The sequence below is a fragment of the Balaenoptera borealis genome (assembly GCF_965194805.1).
Source record: "Balaenoptera borealis genome assembly, chromosome: 8".
Taxonomy (NCBI): domain Eukaryota; kingdom Metazoa; phylum Chordata; class Mammalia; order Artiodactyla; family Balaenopteridae; genus Balaenoptera; species Balaenoptera borealis.
Window position 1 is genome coordinate 113,915,702 of NC_138865.1, and position 15,257 is coordinate 113,930,958.

Consider the following 15,257-nt stretch of genomic DNA (forward strand, 5'->3'; position numbering starts at 1 on the left):
TTCCATCTCTATCTTGTGTTCTTTTTAAGAAAACTTGCTCAGTGTCCTGTGTTTAGAGTACGGTGAATGAAGATAGGAACAAATGGCATTTTTTTCCCTTAATGAGAAATCAGAAGGGATGTGAAGGTGGAGAGAGAAGTCTTATAGTCTTTTTCTGAACTGGTTTTACTAGTTCGAATCAAAACTGAACCATCTGATTTTATAATCTTCTACCACTTTCTTGTCCCACTGCAAGTAGCTTGATGCCATTACAGGAGAGTCACAGCTGTACTTCAAGGGAGTATGTGGGCGCTATAAAACCAAGGTAGTTCATAAGCAGTATTGTAGGTAAATAAACGTTATAAAAATAGTGGCTTTTAGACTCTAGAAATTGTGCGTTCTATTTTTTTCTTCCTCATATTCCAAAATAAAACAGTACTAAAGCCATTAAATGTTATTTATAACTTAATGAGATACTTGTTACTCCCCAGAGTATAATGGTCTGTCTAATATAATAGCTAACCTTTATTGATAGAGGCTAAAGGCTGCCTCTAGAACTGCCCCTGTCTTGTTAGTTCGGGGTCATCCATGCTGGGATAAAATCTCACTTGTCAGGGTTCTTTGAAAAGCTCCTCAGCTGCACAGCACTCCACTCATGGTGGATGGACGCCAAATCTGTAAACGCTCCTAGAATTCCTGCAGGATCTGGCTGAGTAGAAATTGCAGGCTTTAAAATGATAGCAGTGACCTTGAACCAGACTAGAAAGGATTACTTTTTTACCTCATTTATATAGTGTGTCATAATGTGTGAAATATCTTTTGTCTGCTCACAATATGAAGATACAGAGAATTTTTTTTGGAGAGTTTTTTTTTTAAATGCAGTTCTATATATTTATTGGGCTCTGAACACCCACTCAACCCACTGAACACCTTACCTACTTCAACAGGTGTAAGAAGAATTGAGGTTGCAGACTATAAATAACAGCCCTAAGTGAAGGTTCATTGCATGCTTAACATATGCTAAGTATTTAACTTGCATTAACTCATTTATTCCTCATAACAGTCTGTTTCTCCCAGGCCACCTTATGTAGCAGGAAAGGATGACAGCTTCCTATTCTGCGGGGGAGATGCTTTTTCTTTCCCCCTCAGAAAAAGCCCTCTCTAAGCCCTTACTCCTGGGCCAGGAGGGATGTCTGTGTGAGATTTGCACAGTTGTCCCTCTCCACCTGCAAGGCACTGAGCATGGCTTCTAATGTCGGGGAGCAAGGACCTAGGCCAGATTATCCTGGTACACTTAGGTGGTGGGTGACTCACTGGGTGTCCCTTGGGTTCATACACTTTGCTGTCTTTGGAGAAAAAGAGACTCCATCCAGAGACATCAGTACTGGCATCAGTAGCTCACCCTGCTTGAACTCCTAGGGTTCAGGAAATAATGTGCAGAAATTAACCCCAGGAATGGAGAGTCCAGTGATTTTCAAACTGGTAGAAAAGTCCCCTCAAGGCCTACTCCAAGAAAAGGGGAGGGGAAAGGAGCACGATCCCCCCCACCTTCCCACCAGAGCAGCTTTAATTTCACGTAGTACAATCAACCAACTGCTTGCTCCTTAACAGAGTTTACATTTATGTGGGCCTACTGAGTTCCGCACTGTTCTAAGCACTTTTCATGGGCTGACCCTTCACCTTCACACCTACCTTGTGAGGCAGGTGCTAATGCCATCGCTGTCTAGCAGGAGAACACTGCCAACGGCCAGGATTCAAACCCAGGCAGCCCGAGTCCTGGGCTCCACTAAGCTACACGTGCCCTGTTGGGTTCAGAATGTCCAGAGTAAACCCCATTCTGCCTGCTGGTGCCCTGGGTGTTAAATTTTGAATGTAAATAACCTAGAGAGGGGTTCCAAAGGCCAAGGGCTTATCTGGGCCCCCTGACCACTGCTCTGGTGTTTATCTCCAGGAGACCGGGTCTTGGCACCAGCAGCACCTGCTTATCTCTGGGTTGGTGGGCCCCAAGCAGGCCCACTCTGTCCCCATCAGCCTCTGGGACAGGTAAGCCCTCACAACAGCCCCCGCGCCTAACATGATCTCCTACCACCTGACTGCTCCAAGCCCTCCTTCTCAAGCAGATCTAATCCTGTCACCTCCCATGATCCGCCTGACAGGATCTTAACGCCTTAGCTTGCCATCCAAGGCCCCGATCTACATTAGCCTACTTGTCCAGTCTTACCTGCTGACCTCCACTTGGGCCCTGGCTGCTCTCCTTGGGCTTTTCTTTGTCCTTGCGTGAATGATTTTCCCTGCCTTGAATACTCATCCTTCTCTTTTCCATCCACATCTCCCTAACCTTTATCCTCCCGGAAAACTTTGTATTGTTCCAGGCTCTGCAAAAATAATCCCTGTGACGCCTTCCCTGAGCACGCCTGAAAACTATTCACACCACTCTTAGTGATTCCATTTTCATTTTGAACTTAATTCTGCTGTAGCGTTTGTCACTGTATTGTAATTTTATATATACCATCCATTCTTCACACACACCCATGTCCCCTGCTAGACAGTGAGCTCCTCAGAAACAGGAACTATGTCTTAATTGTCTCTGAGTGGCCATTCCTGGCACAGTCCTGATTAACAGTCAGTAAATACTGCTGAATTAAAAAAATAATAATATATGCAGATTCACTGTGGAATCTTTATCCACCAGTTACAGCCATGGACTTTTTGCTTTGTCAGAGATCTTTCTTAGGAAGTATGGGCACCCAACAATCTTATGAAGGCCCTCTTCCCACTAAATGTCATCTAAATGTTGCTGAAATTGCCTGTTAGCTAAGAATTCTAAGATAAGTATACATCCTCTTTCCTAACCCAAATGAAAGATTTTGTATCTGAGCAGGTACTGAGCTATAATACTGGACACTTTAAGTCAGGCAGAAGAAGGCAATGGTATTTATCAAAAAATGATTTCTGGTAGAGAAAAGTCAGTGTCTGGCTCACTCCAGAATGTCAGTAAACAGTTGACAACTTGCTTTGGAAGCAGAATAAACTGAATTGCCATACTCCTTATTAAATATACCAGCCCTGTAGTGAAGAAAAGTGATGAATTTTTTGTTGTTGTTAATTTCTGCTGAGCAGCTTGTTCTAGAAGAGGGCATATTTTCAGTGAGATTTTGGCGCAGTCTAAAACAGATGGTTACATGTTATTTGGTGCTTCATCTAATACTAAAATTTGTGGCAATTGATTAAGGACCAAAAATTGCTTTTGGACAACATTCTAATTTTGATTGTGGCGATCTGAGCTTTAAGTAGCAATAGAATGTTATAGTTTGGAAACACAGGATCAGGCTAGACAATTGGGTGGGTTATAAGAAATAAACCACTTGTTTTGTGTGAATCGGCTGAGAGCATGGTATGAGACCTTTCTGACCATCTGAAAGTAGGGCAGCAGTGACCTTGTGATTCTCACAGCAGCTCTGTCTAGAAGGTGTTAAGCAGTTCTGCTAGAAACCGATACAGAAGCATCTCGGGGCAAATGTTCCCAGTCTTTTCAAGTAGAGGGATCTTTTTTTTTTTTTTAACATTTTATTTATTTATTTATTTATTTATTTAGCTGTGCTGCGTGGCGTGCAGGATCTTAGTTCCCCAACCAGGGATCAAACCTGCGTCCCCTGCAGTGGAAGCGCGGAGTCCTATCCACTGGACCGCCAGGGAAGTCCCAGCATCATTTTTTAATATTAGAACAATTTGCAGAGCCCCCTCCCACCATGATAATTGTTGATCAAGAAAAATTCAAAATCGCAAACCACTATTGTGAATTCAGTAATACTTACATGCATTTATAGTTATTCTTCAAAAAGTATATAGTTGAAAAGTATTAATGCAAACATTTGGGATATCTCAAAAGTAGCTTTATATTCTTCCAGGGTCTATTCTTTGATTCATTCATTTGCTCATTTATTTACCAAATGTATATCGACCACCAGCTTTGGCCCTGGGCTGGGCCTCCAGATGGTGATTCCCTGTCTTCAGAGGTTGTGAAAAGCACTCCAGGAGACAAAGAAATGGACATTTCAGGTTAGGTCCTTTGCTGTTTGTGTCATATAATTGGCTAAATCTTATGACTCCAGGCCTGTAAATAAGATTTAACCATCAACTTTAAGAGAATACTTCTCAAACAAACCTAGCTGTGGATGTGGTCAAAGCCACTGAGCTTAATTCATCTGTAGGACAAGACCCAAGTTACAACCACTTCCTGTAATAACTACCCTCAATATCACCTGCTTTTCTGGGTTTTAACTCATCACTGTCATCCTGAGGGTGAGAGGGTGAATCCCTATCAGTAATTCCTAATTCTGCCTTCCAGGATTTTCCCACTCTCCCCCTTTTTTTTCCTAAATTTTTAAAAAATTAATTAATTTCTTTATTTTTGTCTGTGTTGGGTCTTCGTTGCTGCGCGTGGACTTTCTCTAGTTGCGGTGAGCGGGGACTACTCTTTGTTGCAATGCGCGGGCTTCTCATTGCGGTGGCTTCTCTTGTTGCGGAGCACGGGCTCTAGGCGCATGGGCTTCAGTAGTTGTGGCACGCAAGCTCAGTAGTTATGGCTCGCTGGCTCTAGAGCGCAGGCTTAGTAGTTGTAGCACACAGGCTTAGTTGCTCTGTGGCATGTGGAATCTTCCCGGACCAGGGCTCGAACCCGTGTCCCCAACAGTGGCAGGCAGATTCTTAACCACTGCACCACCAGGGAACTCCCCACTCTCCCCTTTTGAACAGAACCCTTTTCTCCTAATTTGTCTGCCATAGTTCAGCACATTGAATTCACAACGACAATATGGACGCTATAGAATAAATCATTAACAGGCTCTCAGAGAGCACACTATCTAGTAGGTAGAGTCATGCTTTCAAAAGGCCTAACGCTATGTGCTGTTCTAGATGCTGGGGATATGGCAATAAATAAAACAGATAAAATTCTCAGCTCTCCTGGAGTTCACATTCTAAAGGCAGATAAGACTGGTAGCTCTCTCACACTAACGAGAATTACCACAAACTTCAACACAGGAACAGGATAACTAGGGAAATGCAAGAAGCCTTCCTAGTGCCGTGAGCATCTGAGCAGGGCCTGAAGGATAGAATTCTGACCTGCGGAACTGTGGATTGGAGTGAAGAAGAGAACAACCTACCCAGAGGGAAAATATGAAGAAAGGCATGGAGGTGGGGAAGTGTGAAAAGAGCTGTGGAAATACAGTAGGAAAGGTAGGTTTGGGGGCCAATGTGTTACTATGGTAATGGATGTCAACTACCAAGCATTCATTGTATGCCAGACTCTGTGCTACATTCTTTACGTGCAATATCTCTTTAGGTCTTTACTGCAATCCAGCTTGAAAGGTAAGGGAAAACCAAGGCTCAGAGAGGTTAAGTAAGTAAGTGGCAGAGCCAGAGATCCGAACTAGGTCATCTGACTCTGGAGCCCAAGCTTGCGGCAATTACAACCTGTTGGTGCTCGAGGTCATGAAGGACCTTAGATCCCAGGCTGAGGAGTAGGGATTTGATTTCAACTCCAAAGGGCGATGATCAGAGCTGTCAGGAAAATTAACCCACTGGAATGAAATGACCCATGACGTATTTGTGCTGCATTCCCTACAGGGAATGGGCTGAGTGACAAATAACAGGCTTGCCAACGTGGTCTCCTGGGTGAGGAACAGGTGCCTGGTGGGAGGAGCCAACATGAGCCCAGGTAGTTCAAGTTCAAAGTCAGTGTTGAAATGGGGCAAGCTGGACTCCTAGTAGCCTAATGGGGGGTGTTGTTAACCTAGGTAGGGCCATCTGAGAACAATAATTGCAGAGGCTCCTTTTAAAGTTGCTTTTCTTCCATGGGATTTTTGCCTCTGGCACACTGATCGTGTACCCTCCTGCCATGCATGCCAGTGAAATTCCAATTAGCAATTTCTTTCATGTAATTCAAGAATTGCTCACCAGTGTCCTCAAGAATGGGCAGCAGGGACTTCCCTGGTGGCGCAGTGGTTAAGAATCCGCCTGCCGATGCAGGGGACATGGGTTCGAGCCCTGGTCTGGGAAGATCCCACATACCGTGGAGCAACTAAGCCTGTGTGCCACAACTGCTGAAGCCCGCGCACCTAGAGCCCGTGCTCCGCAACAAGAGAAGCTACCGCAATGAGAAGCCCACACACTGCAATGAAGAGTAGCCCCCACTCGCTGCAACTAGGGAAAGCCTGCACGCAGCAAAGAAGACCAGCGCAGCCAAGCAAAAAAAAAGAAAAGAAAAATGGGCAACACTCACCCTCTTCTTTACATGAAGGTCACGAGGGGAAGGGTGGTTGGCAAGGAATTTCAAGAACTCCATCCACACACACATTCAATTAAGTTCAATTTTTTTAAGGGACTTCCCTGGCGGTCCAGTGGTTGGGACTTGGCGCTTTCACTGCCATGGCCCCGGGTTCAATCCCTGGTCGGGGAACTAAGATCCCGCAAGCGGTGCGGAGCAGCCAAAAAAAAAAAGGTCAATTCTTTGAAGACTTGGAAGGTGGCTGTCACCACCGCTGTCCTCTTTATCTCACCTAGATGATTGCGCCAGCCTGCTCTCCTCACTCCACTTCCTACACACAACGGTCAACCTCACTCTTCCATGTCACCAAGCTGCTCTGAAACCTCCAGAGGCTCCCCAGTTCCCACCAAAGTCGGCCCAAACTCTCCAGACCATAAGATTAGACTTCCAGACTTCCTTTCTGGTTTGTTTTCACTATTTCTCCACCTTACCTATTCTACTCTCCAGCTAAATCCCATATTCCCTTGAAATTGCTCTCAGCTTCCCTCTAACCATGAGCGTTACTGAGATTCCCTCTGCCAAGCATGCTCATTATGTCCTCTCCTCCTGCCAGCATCCTGCCCATTAATCCTGTCCCAAATAAAGGCCATTTCTAATGCCACCTCCTCAAAGCAGCTTTCACTTTTTCCCATCTCGGTATCATCTGTTCTTCCTTAGAGCCCCTGAAAAACTTAGGATGTGTCACCCCTGCAGGCATCGTTTGTATGCACATTGCTAAGCTCTGTGAGGACCAGAAGGGTGTAGAGACCTGCTTATGTCTGTTCATTACATGTCTGTGTTACAGCAGAGGGCCTGGCACCCAACCAGTTTGTTCAGTTGAAGTCAGAGCAGCCTCCTACGGTCTTTAGCAAGGCTTGGGAGGCAGTAGCAAGATGAGAAACTGGAGAGACCAAAATACTCACTGAGATAAAGAAATATCAAATTCTCGTTCTGAAGAGAGCTGAAAATGCGTGACACTATACTGTTATTGGTGGTATTTCCTCTTCTAAATTGTCGCCCTGCAAATGCAGATTTTTTGCAATCAGCCCCCCAACCCCCAAGCCAGGAGCTGCCTCAGAAATTTCTGGGTATTGAAGGCTGGCTTTGTCACATTCAAGTTGCTCCCTTCCTGGAGGCTGAAATGTGCTGACTCACCGAGAGGACCCTGCTGTACCTCCAGCAGCCCGTGAACAACAGTCACAGCCGCAGCGGACCTGCTGCTCCTTGGGGGCCTCTCTACCCGCTTCGCAAATGGAGGCTGATGATAATTCAGCTGTATTTTCTTTTTGAACTTAGGAAAATGACTAGCTTGTCTGACTTTAAGCACAGTCTCTTCCTTGTTCTGTGAGTAATCTTACCAGAGTCACAAACTGCTCCTTTTAGAAATCCAGACCCCAAAGAATCACCCTGCCTAGGGCAGGATGAAAGTCAACTTGTTATTCTGCAGAATGCCTGGGAGGCAGTGCGTCCTGTGATCAGAGTGGCACTTGAGGGGTGGGGATTCTGCAAGATGGAAGGGCAGCCTCAGAGTCTGTGGTTGGGAGCCCCTTCCCACATACGACCCTTATCTGCTCCAGGGGAAAGTGTTACACGTCTTAAAGATCTTTTCCAGACAACAGCTACACTTTCTAGCAGCTACTGACCCCTGGCCTCCATCAGAGGTCATGATGATAAAGAACTTGTACAGACAGGGATCAAGGAAAAAAGCCTGGGTGAGAGGTCCTCCCCTGTTCACTAGGAAAGGAGAGTTTTCTCTTGGTAGAGTTTAATGACCCCTACGGACACAAGAAACCTGGGCAGGGTGTGCTAGTCTTTTCATCGCTCTCTGAGTTGGTTTAAACTTATATTTACCCCAAAGCTTTGCATTATCATTGTGTGATTCAGTCCTGGACCTCAGGATTTCCTGCTGGCCACATGCACTTTTTCTTGGTAACTGAAATATGATCAAGCATAAAAATGCACAAATCATAAATGTACAACTCAATGAATTTTCACAAAATGAATGTACCCATGTCATCAAAAAACATGGGGCTCAAAACTCCCCTCATTCCTCTTTCTGTTTCCTGACTGTAAGCACTGTAGATTAGTTTTGCCTGTCTTTGAACTTTATATGAATGGGATCGTAGAGCACACATACTCTTGTGACTAGCTTCTTTGGCTCAGTTATGTTTCTGAGCTTTATCCACATTGTTGGGTGTGATTGTACTTCCCCATATTCATTTTTAATTCCTTTGTTCTGTAAATGGGATGGTCCCCAAAATTGCAACTCAAACTCCATCAGAGTACCATACTCTATAAGCAGACCATTTCAGCTGTGGACTAGATTGTCATACATAATTCTCATCCTGCTAGAAACAGCATTCCCATCTGCAAGAATGTGACACAAGCAAGGGAAATGATGGGTATTTGGAGAGACTCCTGGGCCAACAATATGTCTTGAATTTGAACAAGAAAGGGCCATGCTTAAATTTTTTCCTCCAATTCTGAGTTTCTGGGTCTCTCGATAGAGGGCTGTGGTCAGGCTGTCTTTGGAGTGTGCTTTAGAATTCAAGAGGGTCTTTCTGCTGAGGATGTTTAACTGGGAGAGGGATCCAGAGGGTCAAATTACCAGCGAAACTTAAAGAAGAGCGCCACACATTTCATTGAAAGGAATGGCTGTCTAATGGGTGGGTTTCTGGGATACATTTTTGGTACAAGATTGCTGATGTGTTAATGGAAAAGAGGTTGTTTTAGGTGACCCCTCCCACTGGGAGAAGGAACTCCATCAGTTACACGCTTCCATTGGCACCTGGGGCTTGTTGTTGCTCACTTCTTAGAGGTAAACTCTGCCTGTTTTTCAGCTCTGTGGAAAGGCAGGGTGAACAGCAATTTTGAGAGGAGATTGAAGTGAGGACCAGGAGGGCTGGCATTGTAGGGGATGGCAGCTGGGTGCTGCCCACTCAGGAGGGCTCTGTGAATCTATATTCCTAGTTCTGAGCCATCTCATCCTAGTGGGAGCCAGCTAGAGCCTGACATCTTTTTATCCTTCCTCAGTTCCTGGTTTTAAGACATTTATTGAGCTTGGTGCTAGGCACAGGGACCACGGTGGGGAACAAAACACAGCTCCTGCTCTCAAGTCACAGGAAGCCCCTGACAACAGGAAATGCTGGTAACTTCTAAGAATTGTGTGAGAGCCAGACAAGGTCCCTGTCGTTAAGCTGCTTAAGGCTGACAGACGAATCAGCAGATGCCTAGGGCTCAGCGTGATAGCTCCCAGGTAGTTGGACATGATAGAGAAGGCTTGGCAGGAAAATAAGACTTATCCTAACAAACCCCACTGTGGACATAGGAGCTTCTGGCTTTTGCTTGTTTATCACACATAAGACACTTTGCAAAGTGCTTTACAATCATTATCTCATTGTACTACTCCTAACAACCCTTTGGGATCAGAACACTTATCTCCATTTCACAGATGGGGAAACAGAAGTTCAGAGAGGTTAAGCATCTTACCTTTGTTCAGGGAGTTTTGACCAAAGAAACTGTGTTCTTAATTTTATTGCTTGACCAGAAGTTGAGCCACCCCTAACAAGACTTCAGGCCCCAACGTTCTGCCTAAGACTCCAAAAAGATGACCATGTCCAACTTGGTCAAAATTCAGGGAACTCAAGGAAAAAGAAACAAGAAGAAGTTTAAAGGAAGAGGAGAATGGGTGGAGGTTACTTATCTGTATGTCTTGTGAGTACGGGGAGTGGGTTAAAAAATAAGAATTGTTACAGTGTAAATTGTCAGCTAGGCCAGGCTTCCATGCTGGGAGATAACAAAGGGGCTTTGATTCTCATCATGCAGAGATGAGATCCTCTCTGCGGAGGAGTACCCTGGACAAATGTAACCCACTGACTAGTTTGGCCGTGAGTGCATTTGAAGTAAAGAAGGGGCTAAGATTCCCCAACCTGCTTGAGTCTTGACTGACAAGGGAGGCATCGTCCCCTTTGAACAGAGACTGTTCTTCAGGCGATGAGAGTGGGAGGGAGGGAGGGAGCAGATCCGCTGAAGAGTTTTTCTCATTAAGTGGCCAGAGGCGAAGATTCCAGGGAGCTAAGCTCCATGATGAAAGGGGAGCCGAGAATGACAGTGGTTGGGGGAGGACAGGGGAGATCCAGAGGGGGTGGGGAGGGGGTACGGGAGACAAAGCCAGGGTGCACTCCCATGCTGCCCTGTCCCCTGCATTGCTGCCATTAGCTCAGTCCCTCCTACGTGAACAGCTACTACTGATTCGGCAACCACTAAGTACAAGCCTTTGAAAACCACTTTATTTCAGCTATCTCATGGGATTCCCATAACAACCATCTGGGACAGGTGCACTACGACCACGTCCATCTTACAGACGGGAAACCGAGGTTCAGAGGGTCTGATTAACTTGCCCAGGGTCTCGTGGTCTTTACCATGTTGCCCAATCTTAGAAAGGTGGCGAAAAAAGTTAAGTGTCTAGTAACAGTGGACGCACTGAATCTGAAAACAAAGCCAGCCCCGTTCTGGGCCAGGGATAGTGGGCAGGACCACAGGGATGAGACCAGGAGACAGAGGAGACACAGGAGCTGCTGAGGAGCAGATCCTCGAGGAGCCCAGCAGAAGAGGAGTGATCAGAACAGGGCAGGTACACAGGCAAACCCCAGCTCAGTGTCAGCAGCCGGAAGAAGATTAAGGTCAGGAAGGCAGGTAAAGGTGCCATGAGCCCCTGCTCACCCGGCAGCTGTGAGCATCCTCTGGTTTGATACAGAAGTCAGGTAAGAATTTCAAACTGGTATAAAACTTTGTCATCGCGTAATGTACTGTCTTCTCTCTTTTCCCCTTCCCTGTTTATTTTTTCCATAGCCCTTCTCACCATCTAACATACTATATATCTTGTTAGTTTACACCTCTCTTTCCCTGATAGCATGTACACTCCTGAAGAGCAGGGATTTTTTTTTCTTCCTGTCCACTGCTATATCCCCAGCACCTAGAGCAATGTTTGGCACTTAATTAGCACTCAAAAAATATTTGTTGAATGAATAAATATGCAACAGTCCTGTCATGACAGGGTTTCCCAGGCATTGTGTGTCTGCGCTGCCCAGCTGATCTGCCCTGAGGGTGGTGATGTCACCTCCTCCTATCAGGGCTCCGTCCTGCTGTCACTGATTCCTGCAGTGTGAACAGGCAGGGAGAGGACGCACGGCGACTCTAGGAGGCAGGATCAAAATCCAGATGCTGAGCACCTTGCTCGTGCTCAGCAAGTCAAAAAAGCAAAGGTCATGGCGGCAGATGTAGACATTGACCAAAACCCAATTTACCTCATTAACGTTGATTCAAAGAAAGAAAGATGGACTCTCCTCCCTCCTCCACAGTGCCTGGAACCATCCCGAAGCCCCAGGGACTCGGTACCCAAAGGGCTCCCCTCCATTCCGATTCTGTTGTAAGAAGGAAAAAAAAAAAGAGGGATTAAAGAGACACCCCCTCTCCAGATCCTCATATTCGAAATCTTTAGTGAAGCCATCAAACAATCAGATGCCATGACTTTTATTTTTCAACAGCTTTCAACTCAAGAAAGTGCTGAAGTCATGTCTAAGGTCAGTGGAACTATTTGCTCTGGGGAATTTTACTGAGGGGAAAAGTTTCCATCTCCCCGGGCATCTTTTTTTAAAGAGTCTTGGTCATCAAAGTCATCCTGCAAAACCCTCTGACTTCTGAGGGAAGGCGAGCAATGCTTCTGGTCTCGTGTTTGATGGACAGGATGTTGGCTTTACATTAAACACATGTGGCAGCAAGAATGCTCTTCACGTGCAGCTTGCTCACTTCGTTGAAATCCAAGGCATGCCTGGCAGGTTTGTGCCTGGTTTAGAACACTTAGAGCTCAATCACCTTTTGAAACCAGGCTGCATCTTTGCAGATGTCTTCACTTTACTAACTTTAGTCAGACATCTGCCTGTGAGAAAATGTGACGTGAGTTACAGCAGTCCACCTCAAGACATAGCTTTCAAGAATGCCATTGATTCTGAGATACACTCTGGATTTATTGACCGAGTTTGGGGCAAAAACCACAACCAGATTAAATATACTCATTGATCGTAAAATGTCTTTCCAGGAATGTTTAAATGTGAACAAGAATGTTTATTGAAAGAGGAAATTCGGGAATGTTAGGCCCCACTGTCAGATGGGTAAGAAAGGGTAAAAAAGATTAAGTGATTCACCCAAAGCAACTCTGAAGTCTCCGCTATTCTCTTGACCGGAAGACGACATTGCCTACCACGGTTTGTATGAGCGGTAAGTATGAAACTTTGCGATTAATGGCTTTGATGGAAATTAGGAGGTAAATGCACTGGGCCAAAAAGTGTTATGTGTCTGTGTACCCTCTCCTGGAGGGTAGCCACCCTTTTTGATGAGGTAGATGTGTTCTCTGCAGGGACTGGGGTGGATTTCCTGAAAACCTTATTTTTCAAATGAGAACGCCCTACAAACGTGGAAGATCTTTCTCTTCTTGCCCATCATCCTTGTGAGTCAAAGGAAGCTGCAAGACAGAGGCTGTTCAGGACCAAGAGACAATTTACACACACAGGGGGAATCGGTCATAAGCCGTGATGCAGGGAAAAGGGGAAGAGAGGTGTGGGTTCAGTCTCTCAGTCCATCCACTCATTTACTCCTGCTTTGTTTCCCTCAGCAAATATTCACTGCTGCTCATTTAGTACCAGGTTCTCTGCAGGGTGCAGAGGAAATGGATCAATTAAACAGCCCCTACCCTCAAGGAACACAGACGTAGAAGCAAAAACTGGTAACCGTTCCTTATCTATTAATTCAACAAATATTTATTGAGTACCAAACACTGGAGAAACAGCAAGAAAGAAGTCAAACAAGGTCTCATCCTCATGGAGATTACAGGCTAGTGGTGGGGGACACAGATATTAAACTCGTAATTGTACAGGTCATTAATTAATTGCCATTGTGGCTACTACACAGGAGAAGTAGAGAGTGCCAGCAGAGTCTATTACAGGGGTGGTGTTGGAGAATCAGCAGGAAACCAGGAGAGAGCAGATCAGGAAGAAAGTGACAGTGAGGAAGGACTCCAGAGGCAACACCTGAGCCCAGTGGGTGCCAGCAGGGCTCAGATCAGAGGCAAGCCAGGCCCACCCAGAGGCTGGGCAGGTGAGACAGGAGAGAGCAAGCTCTCTCTCCAGGAAGTGAGAAAAGGCTTCATGAAAATGGGTGGAGGCTCTTGAAGCCATCCTTCCTCCCTTGCTTTCTTGCTGACCAAGAATAATTATTGTGTGTGCCATGCTCTATTATGGTCATATTTACCACTGAGGTCTGTGTCATCACCCTCTATACAGATGAGGAGGCCAAAGCTCAGCAGGGCGAGTGCCTGGCCCCACTCAGATCACGGAGCCCTCGTGAGGCTGAGTTACAGCAGTCCACCTTGTGTGGCTGAGTGGGGACGGGCACCCGGATCCGCCTCACTGCTTAGCCATAGCACTCTGCTGCCCACCCTTGGCTGTGGGAGGGGAGGCCACAAATCGCACCCCTCAGCCTAATTGCCATTTAAAAGATGAAGATGAGAAGCTCCCATCACACAGGCAGTGAGGACCAGAGGAGTCTCCCAGGAGGACTGCTCTTCCCGGACTGGGTGGAACACGTACTGTACTCTGCAGGGTTGGCCAGGTGGAAACCTGACCCACTAGGATGTTCTATAATAGAAGTCATTGGACAGCTTGGGACTGTTTGGAGAGGTTGACTCCCCCTGCTGGCCCCAAACTACTCAGGTAGTGAGACACGTGGAAGGGGCACACCAGTGGGTCCTGGTGAGGGGAGCAAGAGTGAGAAAATCCCAGATAATTCACATAATTTTTTTGTTTAAAGGATATTCGTGACTTATGTGTGTCCTGTCAAGACTCTGACAGGTGCCAACAGACAATAAGCTTTGCCAGACTCTGGGGATTTCAAAGTGGGCCTGAGCTTTGGCAGAAAGGGTCCCCTTGTGGGAGCCAGAAGAAGGAGAGGCTGGGATCAGATAACCTGGCTATCTTGACTCTCTAAGTGCTCAGGAATCTGGAATAGATGAGAAGCGGAGATTTGGGCCCTATCTGTCCAAGAAAGGGAAGAAGAGGAAAGGAGGGGAAAGGAATTAACTTTTACAAGCACTTCTACACTATCTCAATGAACACATGACATGGAGGGGAGGCTGGAAGATGAGTTTAGCCATGTGCCTTGGAAGAAGAGAAGGCAGAGCACAGATATTGGCTAACACCAGCCGCCAATGTTGCATACCTCCATTATGGCAAAACCCCTCCTTGACTGGATGAAATGTGACTTTTATCATTTCATAAATAGCGCTAGGGAAACTGGGTAACTGTGGAATGAGGCCCATACATCACCCTCTAGACTCTTTTTGATTTCAAATAGGCAAAGTTAAATCATTTAAAAATGTCACAAACATCATGGGAAAACAGAAACACATGCACCCTAATTGTGAAGTGACCATTTTCTAACTAAAGTAAGTTAGTAGAGATTATGACACATAATCAGCTAAATGACAACAACAAAAGCAGGGCACTGGAAAAATATATGAGTTGAGTGACCCAGTGAGGTGGGGGAATAAATATAAAGCTATGAGGGAAATACCCAGTGTCCAATGGACGGATGGCTAATAACTTTGAGACACGTGGCACAAAGGTTAAATACTAAGGAACATTTCAGTCTTTATAATCCTTAATGACACGCAAATACGATTATTACAGCCAAGAAGACCCCAATTCTTACCAACAAATTTAGCAAAAATCAGTTAAAATGATGAAGCCCACAGCTGGTCTGTGGGGAAACAGGAACTCACTCATGTGGGGTGTGAATCAGCCCAGTGGTCCTGAGAAAACCTGGCCTGACAAGACGATGTCTTCCTATGCCTTTGGGTTCACTGACTTCACTCTTGGGGCCAGATCTCAAGGAAATAGCTCAAGAAGAATAGTAATTAGAG